We start from the raw sequence: 14,464 nt of genomic DNA on the forward strand, positions 1-14,464 counted from the left end.
ATTTTGGCACATTCATACATCGATGGCTTATTTGATATAGGATTGCTGACCAGAGAAACTGCTGCTGTGGTTATTTTCCCACTAATGCTGTCAGTGCTTCACCCCTATTGGTGGCTCTGATGTAACAAAGTGGTATTTTAGACTGAGGTGCAATATCCACAAGAGTCCCATCTGTGTGTCTATGCCGACGACATACAGTGTTTTTCACCTTTGGATTACTTGACACATATCTAAACACTATTCACGCATGGCTCGCTCATAATAAACTTCAACTAAATATTGATGAAACAGAAATTATCCTACTCTCAACAAGCAGCCACTCACAATAACTTTCTCATTTAAAGGTCAATGCATAGCTATCAGAAAGCGAGCACGCACTCTATCTAGGAAAACATACAGTAACAAATTCATTTTTCAAACTTTATTTAAAAACCTGAACTCCAAGATTTCCGTTCAGAGCTACAAGCACTTAATACTGAATGGATTGCACTACTGTAATGCTCTTTTGTTAGGTCTCCCATCCAATACCATAAGAGCATTTTAGATTATCCAAAACTCTGCTGCTCGCTTATTTACAGGTACCAGGAAGCATGGAGATATCACTCCCCTCCTTTTGTTATCACCCTGGCTCCCCATGGAATCCAGAATCCAATATAAAATATTTTCAGCTTTGCATAAGGTAACCCAAAACGAGTCCATTCTGTGCTTCAACTCCACATTAAGAATAAATAAACCAAACCAAGGATTGCGCTCAGGAAACAAAAATTTGTTAGAAATTCCATCCATTAAAGTGGCAAGAATGAGCATAGAGAGAGAGCATTCTCTGTGAGCACTGCCGAGATGTGGCACTCTCCTCCGGAGCAGATTCGGCTGATTTCCTGCAGTAAAGGCATTAGGACAACATTCAAATCCATCTAAATACAGAGTCCTCTATTTGACATATGTTTACTCCAATTTCTGTATTGTTTGACTGATTAACTTTGTTATTAATTATGTATGTTGATGTGTAAACTACTGTGAAGTCTATAAATCAATGTTAAATAAAAATAAATAAAATGATCCGGTTAGGTGAATTTTTCAACATGACAGGAATTACACCGGCACTTTGGAATATTGCCAGGAATTCTGTTCCGCAGCCCGGGATTCTTTATTCTGCATTACTGGGTTAGCCCTAGGGAACCAAGGGCAACTCACTGTATTGTTATCATCTTAAAGATTATTCCCTGAAATAAGTGAAATTTGGCATGTCAGACTTCAGTTTTAATTCTTACACTCGTAAGAATATTTGAATCTTTCATGCTTTTATTAATATGGTTTATATGTATAGACTATTTGTGTTTTATCTATGCTATCATTACATATTCTGTGTTACCGAAACATGGCTGAAAGACAGTGATAATGTCCTCTTAAACCAAACTGATAACCCAACCGATGATACCTTTCACTTCCCCAGACACAAATGGAAATGTCTCTTAATAATCTGCAAAAAGGAACTTAAACTTAAATCCTGCAAAGTAGAAATAAACCCACCCAATGAGATTGCTATACTAAAATCCCACTTCTAAATATTGGTTTGATCTATAGCCTACCTGGGACTGTCCAAAAAGACTGCTCACCCCTAATCAAACTCTTCGCTAAATCGTTTTCAGCTCCAGAATCAACTCTAATCGTAAGCGACTTTAACCTTTATGTAGTCAGCATCCACAGCATGTGAAACATTTCTAGACACTTTGGAAGCCGTCTAGAACCTAACCTGCCTAAATTCAAAAAGGGGCTCAAAACCTGGCTCTTCACATTAGCATATCCACATGTTGACCAAACTTAGCTTGCACTCTAACCCCGCAGTCCACCCTTTCCCCTCTCCTCCTCTTTGCCTCTCCTTTTCTCCCCCTTTCTTCACCCCAAGCAAAGACTCCAAAACATAGTGTTTCTCCCCCCTAAGCAATGAGGCCTAAATTATGTTACGCCTACCCTACCATCCCCCCCCGCCCCCCCACCTCTCCCTGTCACTGCCATCACTGGTCTGGGACCTACCAGCCCACCTGTACATAGTGTCTATTGTTAATTTATATTCTTCTAATGTTCCTATCAAATTTCTCTCTTTCCCTCTCCTTCCTACTGCTGTCCTCTCTCCTCTTTCATTACTGCTCCCCCTTCCCTGTTTATTGTATTTCTCTCTCGTTATTTTGTTACAATGTAAACCGGCATGATGTTCCGACGAATGTCGGGATATAAAAACCAACAAATAAAATAAATAAATAAATAAATGTGTTGGTCACAATTCTTATCCAACCCCACCCATAAAGCAGGACACATCTTTGACTTAATTTTCACCAATCGAAATAACTGGGTAATCAATTCTTCCCACAAAATATTGCCCTGGTCTGATCACCAGCTAATAAAAGTTGAAATAACTCTCATCACCACACAAGCAAAGCCACAGAACAATCAATCCTTCACCTACAAAAAAAAGCTAGAAACTGAAACACTTGAAGACACTATTAAAAATAAAATAACTGAATTCAGCCACCATAATGCCTCCTCATCTTTTGACTCCTGGGATAAAATCATCAATGAAATAGCAGATATCCTATGTCCAATCCAGACCTAAACTTTCTGAATTGAAGGAAACCTAACCAAACAAAAGAATCCTTGGTATACTGAAGAACTAAGACACACCAAATAGACCCTGAGAAAATCCTAAAACAATGGAGGAAATGCCAGTCTAAGGAATCCCTAGAAAAATTAAAATCCCTATTAACAAAATACCGCATACAAATCAATAAAGCAAAAAAAGGAATACTATGCAAAGCAGATTCATGATATATTATTTAATTCAAAACTACTCTTTGAAACTGTGAAAGACCTAACCACAGACCCATCCTCCTCCATCTCAAATAACTACTACTTTACAAAAAACTCATGCAATGAATATGCTAATTCATTATTAAACAAAATCAATACACTTAAATCACAATTCTCCCATTGCTTACCAACAAAAGAGCCTGAAGAAAAACCAGATCAAGTGAAATGGAACTCATTCGACCCAGTATCTAAACTCGAAGTAAACCATATCATCACTAGAATGAAACTCGCTTCCCACCTCTGGAACCTATCCCTGCAAGAGCACTGAAAACTGTAAAGAGCGTAATAGCCCCAATATTCACAACCATAATAAACCACTCACTACCAGAAGGATTAGACCCCGATAGAGAAAAACAAGCTGTAATTAAACTGATCTTAAAAAGCAAAACTGGAAGAATTGATGATTGGGACAATTACCGACCAATCTTCAACCTACCTTTCATCTCGAAAGTTCTTGAGAAAGCAGTTTTATCATAACTAGAAAACCACCTCGAAGACAACAACATACTATAGCCAAACCAATTTGGATTGAGAAAAAAACGCTCCACAGAAACCCTTCTCATTTCCTTAGCTGATCCTGTACTACAAGGCTTTAACAACAATGAATCGTATATCCAGGTACTAATTGATTTAACAGTGGCAGTTGACCATACACTTCTATGCCATCATCTAAGAAAAATTGGAATAGATAGAAATGTTAACAAATGGTTCTCCTCCTTCCTAAAAGATAAAACATTCCAAGTCAACTGGGGAATCAAATTTCAGACACCTTCCCAGTCCATACAGGTGTCCCCCAAGATTCAGCACACTCGGCCACACTATTCAACATATATATTATCTGCCAATATGCGCATTACTAGCTATCCTAGGACTTAACTTCTTCCTATATGCAGACAACATACAATTCTATATCCCATTTGACAAATTTGAAAAAACTTTGTTGTCTCTGTCAACATATATGAAAGCCATACAACAAAAGCTTTCTCAACTGAAACCAACTCTAAACCCCCAAAAAACTGAAATAGTGTGGATTAAAGGAAAGTCAACATGATAATCAAACCACCAACCCTAGACCTAGGAATCACTAAAATTACTCTCTCAGATCAAGTACACGACCTGGGAATTCAGATCGATGACAACTTCACTATGAAACAGTATATAAGCAAATTAATCAAAACAGGCTACTCCAAACTAATATTACATCGATTGTAATCCTTGTTAACAATTCAAGAATTTCGTACTGTCCTACAAACACTTATATTTTCAAACTTAGACTACTGCAACTCTCTTTTACTAGGCCTACCATCGAGTCCACTAAAACCACTACAGCTACTTCAAAATGCCTGAGAGACAGACTGTGCAGGGAGGTGACTGGGGTATGTGTGAGAGACAGACACTGGGCAGGGAGGTATCCGGTTTATGTGTGAGAGAGCGATAGCAGGGAGGTGACTCGGTGTGTTTGAGAGAGAGACAGCAGGGAGGTGACTGGGGTGTGTGTGAGAGAGAGACAGCAGGGAGGTGACTGGGGTGAGTGAGAGAGAGACAGCAGGGAAGTGACTGGGTTGTGTGTGAGAGACAGAGATGGCCTGCGAGACGTGAGTCATTGGCCCAACAAAGTACTCTCTCTCGGAGGCGGCGAGGAAATACACTCAGGGTCAATGATGTGAGCTGGTGTATCAGGGGTATCTTCTGGCTCTACTGAGCGAGAGAGTGCTTCAACCTGGAGATTCTTCTCAGCCGGGGGATAACGTAGCTCAAAGTTTTTCACTCAATGCACAATTAAACTCTGGAATTTGTTGCCAGAGGATGTGGTTAGTGCAGTTAGTATAGCTATGTTTAAAAAAGGATTGGATAAGTTCTTGGAGGAGAAGTCCATTACCTGCTATTAATTAAGTTGACTTAGAAAATAACCACCGCTATTACTGGCAATGGTAACATGGAATAGACTTAGTTTTTGGGTACTTGCCAGGTTCTTGTGGCCTGGATTGGCCTCTGCTGGAAACAGGATGCTGGGCTTGATGGACCCTTGGTCTGACCCAGTATGGCATGTTCTTATGTTCCTATATTCTTATAAGACTCTTTCTAGAGACAAGGAAATTTGAACACATCACTCCCTCATTGATTGCCCTGCACTGGCTTCCCATACAATCCAGAATTCAGTATAAACCGGGGTGATATGTATATTATACAGGAACCTCCGGTATATAAATCCTTAAATAAATAAATAAAATAAATAAAGTTTTATCACTAATATTCAATATCATCAACATTAGCCCAAGTTTATTAGGAGTGACAATTCAATAGTACACACCACAGAGAGAACTAAGATCACAAAACAAAGGACTACTAATGGTACCTTCCACTCAGAACACACACCTAACACACAAATAAGAGACCAAATGTTTTCCACAGCAGACCACAAGTTGTAGAATTGACTTCCAGAGTCATTATGTCTGATAACAGAGTTTCAAGTATGAACTGAAAATATGGCTCTTTAGAAATGCATACGATTTAACGTAAAAGACCAATAATCTGATAACAACCGCATCAGTACCAGAGATAATGTTAATGGAGCGAACAATGAATGATGTTAATAGATCAAGCAATAAGTAATGAATGATGTGAAGTGCATTGATGTTAATGGAGCGAGCAATAAGTAATGAATGATGTGATGTAGATTGTTAGTAGGATTAGAACCTGTATTCCTCTTAGGTCGACCATGAAATTACCTTACACACACCTTATTAATTACCTTATTGTACCCATATTTACCTACCTATGACGCTCTACATCCTATTTCCCTTATTACTTTCACAACAATGCAGTTCCATGTAAATATAGAATGTATATAGTTGCAATACCACAAAACATTTATTTAAGACAACACCTCTCCCCTAATTTCTTGTTATAATGTAATAAGTTTATTTTGCTCTGTTTTATGTAGCCAGTTGTTATTACTGTAAACCATTGTGAAGGCTTGCTCCAAAAACGGTATATAAAAACCGACAAATAAATAAATGAAAATGCATGAATATGAACTAGAATATACAGTACCTAGTGTAATTCCCTAAAATACTTATGATTTTGAACCTGAACAGGTATACAATGCAGTGTTGAACTAGAAGGTGAACGCTAATACACAGTATGTGATCATTGACATAAGAACATAAGAACATACCATGCTGGGTCAGACCAAGGGTCCATCAAGCCCAGCATCCTGTTTCCAACAGTGGCCAATCCAGGCCATAAGAACCTGGCAAGAACCCAAACACTAAGGGGCGGATTTTCAGAGCCCTGCTCGCGTAAATCCGCCCAAAACCGGGCGGATTTACGCGAGCAGGGCCCTGCGCGCCGGGAAGCCTATTTTACATAGGCCTACCGGTGCGCGCAGAGCCCCGGGACTCGCGTAAGTCCCGGGTTTTCGGAGGGGGCGTGTCGGGGGGCGGGCCCGAACCGTGCGGCGTTTTCGGGGCGTGTCGGGAGCGTTCCGGGGGCGTGGCTACGGCCCGGGGCGGACCGGGGGCGTGGCCGCGCCCTCCGGACCCGCCCCCAGGTCGCGTCCCGGCGCGCAGGACGCCCGCTGACGCGCGGGGATTTACGCCTCCCTCTGGGAGGCGTAAATCCCCCGACAAAGGTAAGGGGGGGGTTTAGACAGGGCTGGGCGGGTGGGTTAGGTAGGGGAAGGGAGGGGAAGGTGAGGGGAGGGCAAAGGAAAGTTCCCTCCGAGGCCGCTCTGATTTCGGAGCGGCCTCGGAGGGAACGGGGGTAGGCTGCGCGGCTCGGCGCGCTGGCTATATGAAATCGATAGGCTTGCGCGCGCCGATCCAGGATTTTAGCGGATACGCCCGGCTCCGCGCGTATCTACTAAAATCCAGCGTACTTTTGTTTGCGCCTGGAGCGCAAACAAAAGTAGGCTATTCGCGCTCGTTTTAAAATCCGCCCCTAAGGGGCGGATTTTCAGAGCCCTGCTCGCGTAAATCCGCCCAAAACCGGGCGGATTTACGCGAGCAGGGCCCTGCGCGCCGGGAAGCCTATTTTACATAGGCCTCCCGGCGCGCGCAGAGCCCCGGGACTCGCGTAAGTCCCGGGGTTCTCCGAGGGGGGCGTGTCGGGGGGGCGGGCCCGGTCGTCGCGGCGTTTCGGGGGGCGTGTCGGCAGCGTTTTGGGGGCGGGTACGGGGGCGTGGCTACGGCCCGGGGCGGTCCGGGGGCGTGGCCGCACCCTCCGTACCCGCCCCCAGGTCGCGGCCCGGCGCGCAGGAGGCCCGCTCGCGCGCGGGGATTTACGCCTCCCTCTGGGAGGCGTAAATCCCCCGACAAAGGTAAGGGGGAGGTTTAGACAGGGCCGGGCGGGTGGGTTAGGTAGGGGAAGGGAGGGGAAGGTGAGGGGAGGGCAAAGGAAAGTTCCCTCCGAGGCCGCTCCGATTTCGGAGCGGCCTTGGAGGGAACGGGGGTAGGCTGCGCGGCTCGGCGCGCGCCGGCTATACAAAATCCATAGCCTTGCGCGCGCCGATCCAGGATTTTAGCAGATACGCGCGGCTCCGCGCGTATCTACTAAAATCCAGCGTACTTTTGTTTGCGCCTGGAGCGCAAACAAAAGTAGGCTATTCGCGCGCCTTTTAAAATCCGCCCCTAAGAAGATCCCATGCTACTGATGCTAGAATATATGTATGCAGATTTTGTAAACCGTTGTTATCTTCATTTGGAACGACGGTATATAAAACGCCTAAATTAATAAATAAACATAAGATTTCTTGCTATATTAACTTTTCTTTTAATTTCAATAGCATTTTCAGGCTTTGGTAACATTTTTAGGTTGTGTAACAGAGTGATTTCCACTGCTTTCTTCTTTGTCATACTCTTGATGTGCCTCTCACATTACCCGCTGTCCATCAGCTTTTTTCAGCATGACTGCCACATTACCCGCTGCCCATCAGCTTTTTTCAGCATGACTGCCACATTACCCGCTGTCCATCAGCTTTTTTCAGCATGACTGCCACATTACCCCGCTTCCCATCAGCTTTTTTCAGCATGACTGCCACATTGCCCGCTGTCCATCAGCTTTTTTCAGCATGACTGCCACATTACCCGCTTCCCATCAGCTTTTTTCAGCATGACTGCCACATTACCCGCTTCCCATCAGCTTTTTTCAGCTCTTTTTATCATCAACCTATCCCTCGAGCAAGGAATCTTCCCAGACAAACTCAAAAACGCCATCATCAAACCAATCATCAAAAAACTGCAACTCGACAAATCTGATCCTGCAAACTACAGACCAGTCTCCAACCTCCCATTCCTAGCAAAAATCATCGAGAAAACTGTCAACAATCAACTCACAGACCACCTCGACGCCCACAATTTTCTCCATCCAACACAGCACGGCTTCAGAAAATTCTACAGCACAGAAACCCTCCTCCTCTCCCTCACCGACACCATCCTCCGAGGTCGAGACAGTGGCAAGACATTCCTACTGATCCTCCTCGATATATCAGCCGCATTTGACACCATCAACCACAGAACTCTCCTCACCAGACTAAAAGAGATCGGTCTGCAAGACACTACACTCAACTGGTTCAAATCATACCTCTCTAACAGATCATTCATTGTCAAGACAAACTCTTCTGAATCCTCCCAAGTGCCCCTCACCCATGGCGTCCCTCAAGGTTCTTCACTATCCTCGACCCTCTTCAACATCTACCTCCTCCCACTATGCAAATACCTCTCTGATGCCAACCTCACCTACTTCGTTTATGCAGACGACATTCAAATTCTACTCCCCATCACCAAATCCATTGAACTCACCATGGAAAGATGGAACAAGCTCAGTTCAAATCTATCTCAACTGCTATCACAACTATCACTCTGCCTCAACCAAGCCAAAACAGAAATCATTCACATCCAGGACGACCGTCCCTCTACCCCCCTCGAGAGCACCCCCTCAAACAACCCAGGAAGCGCAAACAACACTGGGATGCCAAACTTATCAAGAACCGCACTCACACCATCCACAAAAAACCTAGGAGTAACCATCGACAGCCAACTCAACTTTAAACGACACATCTCCAATATAATCAAAGATGGATTTTTCAAACTTCAAACACTTAAAAAACTCAAACCTCTCCTCCATCCGCATGATTTCCGAACAGTACTACAATCAATTATTTTCTCAAAACTCGACTACTGCAACTCCCTCCTCCTTGGACTTCCTGAAATCCACATCAAGCCCCTCCAAGTACTACAAAACGCCGCCGCCAGAATTATCACCAATCACAGAAAATCCTCCCACATCACACCCACTCTCAAAGACCTCCACTGGCTGCCCATCACACAAAGAATCCAGTATAAAACCCTCACCCTTCTTCACAAAAAAATAAACAACAACAGAATGGTCTGGCTAAACAACACCATCCAACCATATATCACACAAAGAAATCTCAGATCCTCCAACTCAGGTCTCCTCTCCATCCCTACCCTTAAAAATGCTCACCTCAACACAACACGCAAACGAGCCGTTACAATAGCTGGCCCTACCCTCTGGAACTCCCTCCCCCCACAGCTCAGAAACGAACCCTCACCGCAAGTCTTTAAAAAAACAGCTCAAAACATGGCTGTTCTTGAAAGCATTCCCTCCTGAACCCCAACATCCTAAAATAAACGCTCTTGAAAGCCTTTCCGCATAACTTCTACTCTGCACGAACGCATAACCCCTCCTCCCCCTCTCTATCCTCCCTTTTTCCCTGTCCCCCACCCTACTCGTAACCCAGTCATATTGTACATATTGTATATAGGCTATATGCCATTTCTATATACCCAGAGGGGCGGATTTTCAGAGCCCTGCTCGCCTAAATCCGCCCAAAACCGGGCGGATTTAGGCGAGCAGGGCCCTGCGCGCCGGGAAGCCTATTTTACATAGGCCTACTGGCGCGCGCAGAGCCCCGGGACTCGCGTAAGTCCCAGGGTTCTCCGAGGGGGGCGTGTCGGGGGGCGGTCCCGGTCGTCGCGGCGTTTTCGGGGCGTGTCGGCAGCGTTTCGGGGGCGGGTACGGGGGCGTGGCTACAGCCCGGGGCGGTCCGGGGGCGTGGCCGCGCCCTCCGTACCCGCCCCCAGGTCGCGGCCCGGCGCGCAGGAGGTCCGCTGGCACGCGGGGATTTACGCCTCCCTCTGGGAGGCGTAAATCCCCCAACAAAGGTAAGGGGGGGGGCGTAGACAGGGCCGGGCGGGTGGGTTAGGTAGAGGAAGGGAGGGGAAGGTGAGGGGAGGGCGTTAGAGGATTCCCTCCGAGGCCGCTCCGATTTCGGAGCGGCCTTGGAGGGAACGGGGGTAGGCTGCGCGGCTCGGCGCGCGCCGGCTATACAAAATCCATAGCCTTGCGCGCGCCGATCCAGGTTTTTAGCAGATACGTGCGGCTCCGCGCGTATCTACTAAAATCCAGCGTACTTTTGTTTGCGCCTGGAGCGCAAACAAAAGTAGGCTATTCGCGCTCCTTTTAAAATCCGCCCCACATTTAATATTTAATTTTAATTTTATTCATATGTTACAATGTTCCTTATATTAATTGTTTAATCAACTGTTATCTTGTTACAATGTAAAATAGGGCAGTTCGGCTCTATTCAACCTGTTATCTGGAAACCGATGTGATATCTCGATCGAATGTCGGTATACAAAAGAAATAAATAATAATAATAATGACTGCCACATTACCCGCTTCCCATCAGCTTTTTTCAGCATGACTGCTACATTACCCGCTGTCCATCAGCTTTTTTTAGCATGACTGCCACATTGCCCGCTGCCCATCAGCTTTTTTCAGCATGACTGCCACATTGCCCGCTGCCCATCAGCTTTTTTCAGCATGACTGCCACATTACCCCGCTTCCCATCAGCTTTTTTCAGCATGACTGCCAACATTACCCGCTGCCCATCAGCTTTTTTCAGCATGACTGCCACATTACCCGCTTCCCATCAGCTTTTTTCAGCATGACTGCTACATTACCCGCTTCCCATCAGCTTTTTTCAGCATGACTGCCACATTACCCACTTCGATCAGCTTTTTTCAGCATGACTGCCACATTGCCCGCTGTCCATCAGCTTTTTTCAGCATGACTGCCACATTACCCGCTTCCCATCAGCTTTTTTCAGCATGACTGCCACATTGCCCGCTGCCCATCAGCTTTTTTCAGCATGACTGCTACATTACCCGCTGCCCATCAGCTTTTTTCAGCATGACTGCCACATTACCCGCTTCCCATCAGCTTTTTTCAGCATGACTGCCACATTGCCCGCTGTCCATCAGCTTTTTTCAGCATGACTGCCACATTGCCCGCTGCCCATCAGCTTTTTTCAGCATGACTGCCACATTACCCACTGTCCATCAGCTTTTTTCAGCATGACTGCCACATTACCCGTTGCCCATCAGCTTTTTTCAGCATGACTGCCACATTGCCCGCTGCCCATCAGCTTTTTTCAGCATGACTGCCACATTGCCCGCTGCCCATCAGCTTTTTTCAGCATGACTGCCACATTACCCGCTGCCCATCAGCTTTTTTCAGCAAGACTGCCACATTACCCGCTGCCCATCAGCTTTTTTCAGCATGACTGCCACATTACCCGCTTCCCATCAGCTTTTTTCAGCATGACTGTCACATTACCCGCTGCCCATCAGCTTTTTTCAGCATGACTGCCACATTACCGCTGTCCATCAGCTTTTTTCAGCATGACTGCCACATTCCCGCTGCCCATCAGCTTTTTTCAGCATGACTGCCACATTACCCGCTGCCATCAGCTTTTTTCAGCATGACTGCCACATTGCCCGCTGTCCATCAGCTTTTTTCAGCATGACTGCCACATTGCCCGCTGCCCATCAGCTTTTTTCAGCATGACTGCCACATTGCCCGCTGCCCATCAGCTTTTTTCAGCATGACTGCCACATTGCCCGCTGTCCATCAGCTTTTTTCAGCATGACTGCCACATTGCCCGCTGCCCATCAGCTTTTTTCAGCATGACTGCCACATTGCCCGCTCCCATCAGCTTTTTTCAGCATGACTGCCACATTACCCGCTGCCCATCAGCTTTTTTCAGCAAGACTGCCACATTGCCCGCTGCCCATCAGCTTTTTTCAGCATGACTGCCACATTGCCCGCTGCCCATCAGCTTTTTTCAGCATGACTGCCACATTACCCGTTGCCCATCAGCTTTTTTCAGCATGACTGCCACATTACCCGCTGTCCATCAGCTTTTTTCAGCATGACTGCCACATTACCCGCTGCCCATCAGCTTTTTTCAGCATGACTGCCACATTACCCGCTGCCCATCAGCTTTTTTCAGCAAGACTGCCACATTACCCGCTGCCCATCAGCTTTTTTCGGCATGACTGCCACATTACCCGCTGCCCATCAGCTTTTTTCGGCATGACTGCCACATTACCCGCTGTCCATCAGCTTTTTTTCGGCATGACTGCCACATTACCCGCTTCCCATCAGCTTTTTTCGGCATGACTGTCACATTACCCGCTGCCCATCAGCTTTTTTCGGCATGACTGTCACATTACCCGCTGTCCATCAGCTTTTTTCGGCATGACTGTCACATTACCCGCTGTCCATCAGCTTTTTTCGGCATGCTTGCCACATTACCCGCTGTCCATCAGCTTTTTTCAGCATGACTGCCACATTACCCACTGACCATCAGCTTTCTTTGGCATGCTTGCCACATTACCCACTGTCCATCAGCTTTTTTCAGCTTGACTGCCACATTACGCACTGCCCATCAGCTTTTTTTCGCCATGACTGCCACATTACCTTCTATTCTCTGCTTTTCTCAGCGTGCTCGTAAAACTGAGAGCCCATATTCCTAACCCACACACAGGGCACCCGATCATGAGGAGGCACTAGGGATGCACAAATTCCCCTATCGTCTCCTTTTTAATGCAGCAGCTGATTACCCTACTGCATCTCGTACCCGGGAGAGGTGGATGGGCGCGCATTAGGAAAGTGCCCATTTTTTGCACGCGCCGGATACTGCATCGGCCCCGTCAGTGTGTCAGTCACATTATGTGCTCTCAGTCTCTCTCCCTTGGTTGTCCCCAGCCACATAACATTCTTTCCCTCAGTATCTCTTGATGTGTCTGCCAGTTTTCATGCAGTTATTGACACTCTGTCCTACCTCAGCAGTTGGTATTTTTTCTAGCAGACATTGTGCATGTTTTGTTAATAAGTGACTAGCAGCAGAGCTCAAGAGACTCTGCTATCTCCAAGCAAAGAGCCAGGGGACAGCAGTCTGTGTATCTGCAAGTCCCATTGCAAGAGATAAGAGTCAGCAGTTCCTTTGGCTAATGCTGAACAAATAAGAGTTGAGAGCCAGGCAGATAAACAGTCAAGGGTAGGAGAGGGTCAGAGACACCTACAAACCAGTGAGAATAGTTAAATATTCTGAAAGCAGGTTTATCTGTACAAAAATTCTGCTGACATGAGAAAACTGGCAGCAGAAATTGGGATAAAAGTACAGACCTTCATCCACAAAACATGGACTTGTATGCACGTTCTGATGGAGGTGTCCCAGGGCGGGCTTAGGCTCAAACACTCATTTTACAGGAAAGAAGAGGTGGAGAAATACTTTTTCTTGGGCAATGTGAAAAGGCAAAGTCTGTGTGCACCTTCTTCCATTTAGGATATTGGGAGGTGACAGCTTTATAATGAGGGGAGGGATTCACTGAGAGGAGATAGAAGGTGTGAGAATTGACAGCCTTATAGTGAGGGGGCTGGGGTCACTGAGAGATGAGAGGAGTTAGTGTTGCATGTACTGGCCGTGGCAGGCCTGCGGCCAGGCCCTCTTACCCTCTGCTGTCTACTCCAGCGTCTGGCTCCACTTCCCTCACAGCTGGGGGCGCCATCTCCATCCTTAGGCCATCCCCAATGCTTCTGTTTTGACGTAGGACTCCTGTGGTCCACGGAGAGACGCCACCATCCCACGCCGTGCCCCTCCCTAGGCGCGCGCATCTCAGTTCCTTATGAAGGGCCTGTGGCAGGAACTTAGCCACAGCCCCAGATGATGATGTCATTGAATCTCCGGTATACAAGGCCAGGCTCAGCTCCTGTTAGTCGCCTTTGCAACAGTTCTCCATGCTGGACGTGTACTTCATTGCCTCCTGGTGATTCCCTCGTGTTCCTGGTTCCTGTTCCCGGTTTTGTCTTCTCCGTTCCTGCGCTTCGTGCTACCCAGCTTATCCCTATGGACTGATCTCCTGGACCTGACCACTGCTTTGCCTAACTACGCTATTGATCTTTGTTGCATCTGTCAGTCGCAGACGGCTGCGACCGCTCTGCCTCACCTCTCTTTTACCCTTTTCCTCCTCCATTGGAAGAATGACTGTCTCCGCTGCTGTTTCCCGAAACCCTCGGCATCTCTGAGCCAGCATGGATGTCCCCGTCTGCCATGCTTCTTCCTGAAGCCTCCTAGGGAACGTGCACACATGCTGCCTACGTTTTTGAATACTCGCCCTCCAGGGTTAATCTGCCTAACCTTAAGGACACCCGCTCCTCGGGTTTCAGATGGACCCCAAGAAATTAGAAAGCATCCGAGATTGGCCCCAACCTACAGGCCTAAAGGCA

Source organism: Rhinatrema bivittatum, chromosome 5 (assembly GCF_901001135.1).
Source record: "Rhinatrema bivittatum chromosome 5, aRhiBiv1.1, whole genome shotgun sequence".
Classification (NCBI taxonomy): domain Eukaryota; kingdom Metazoa; phylum Chordata; class Amphibia; order Gymnophiona; family Rhinatrematidae; genus Rhinatrema; species Rhinatrema bivittatum.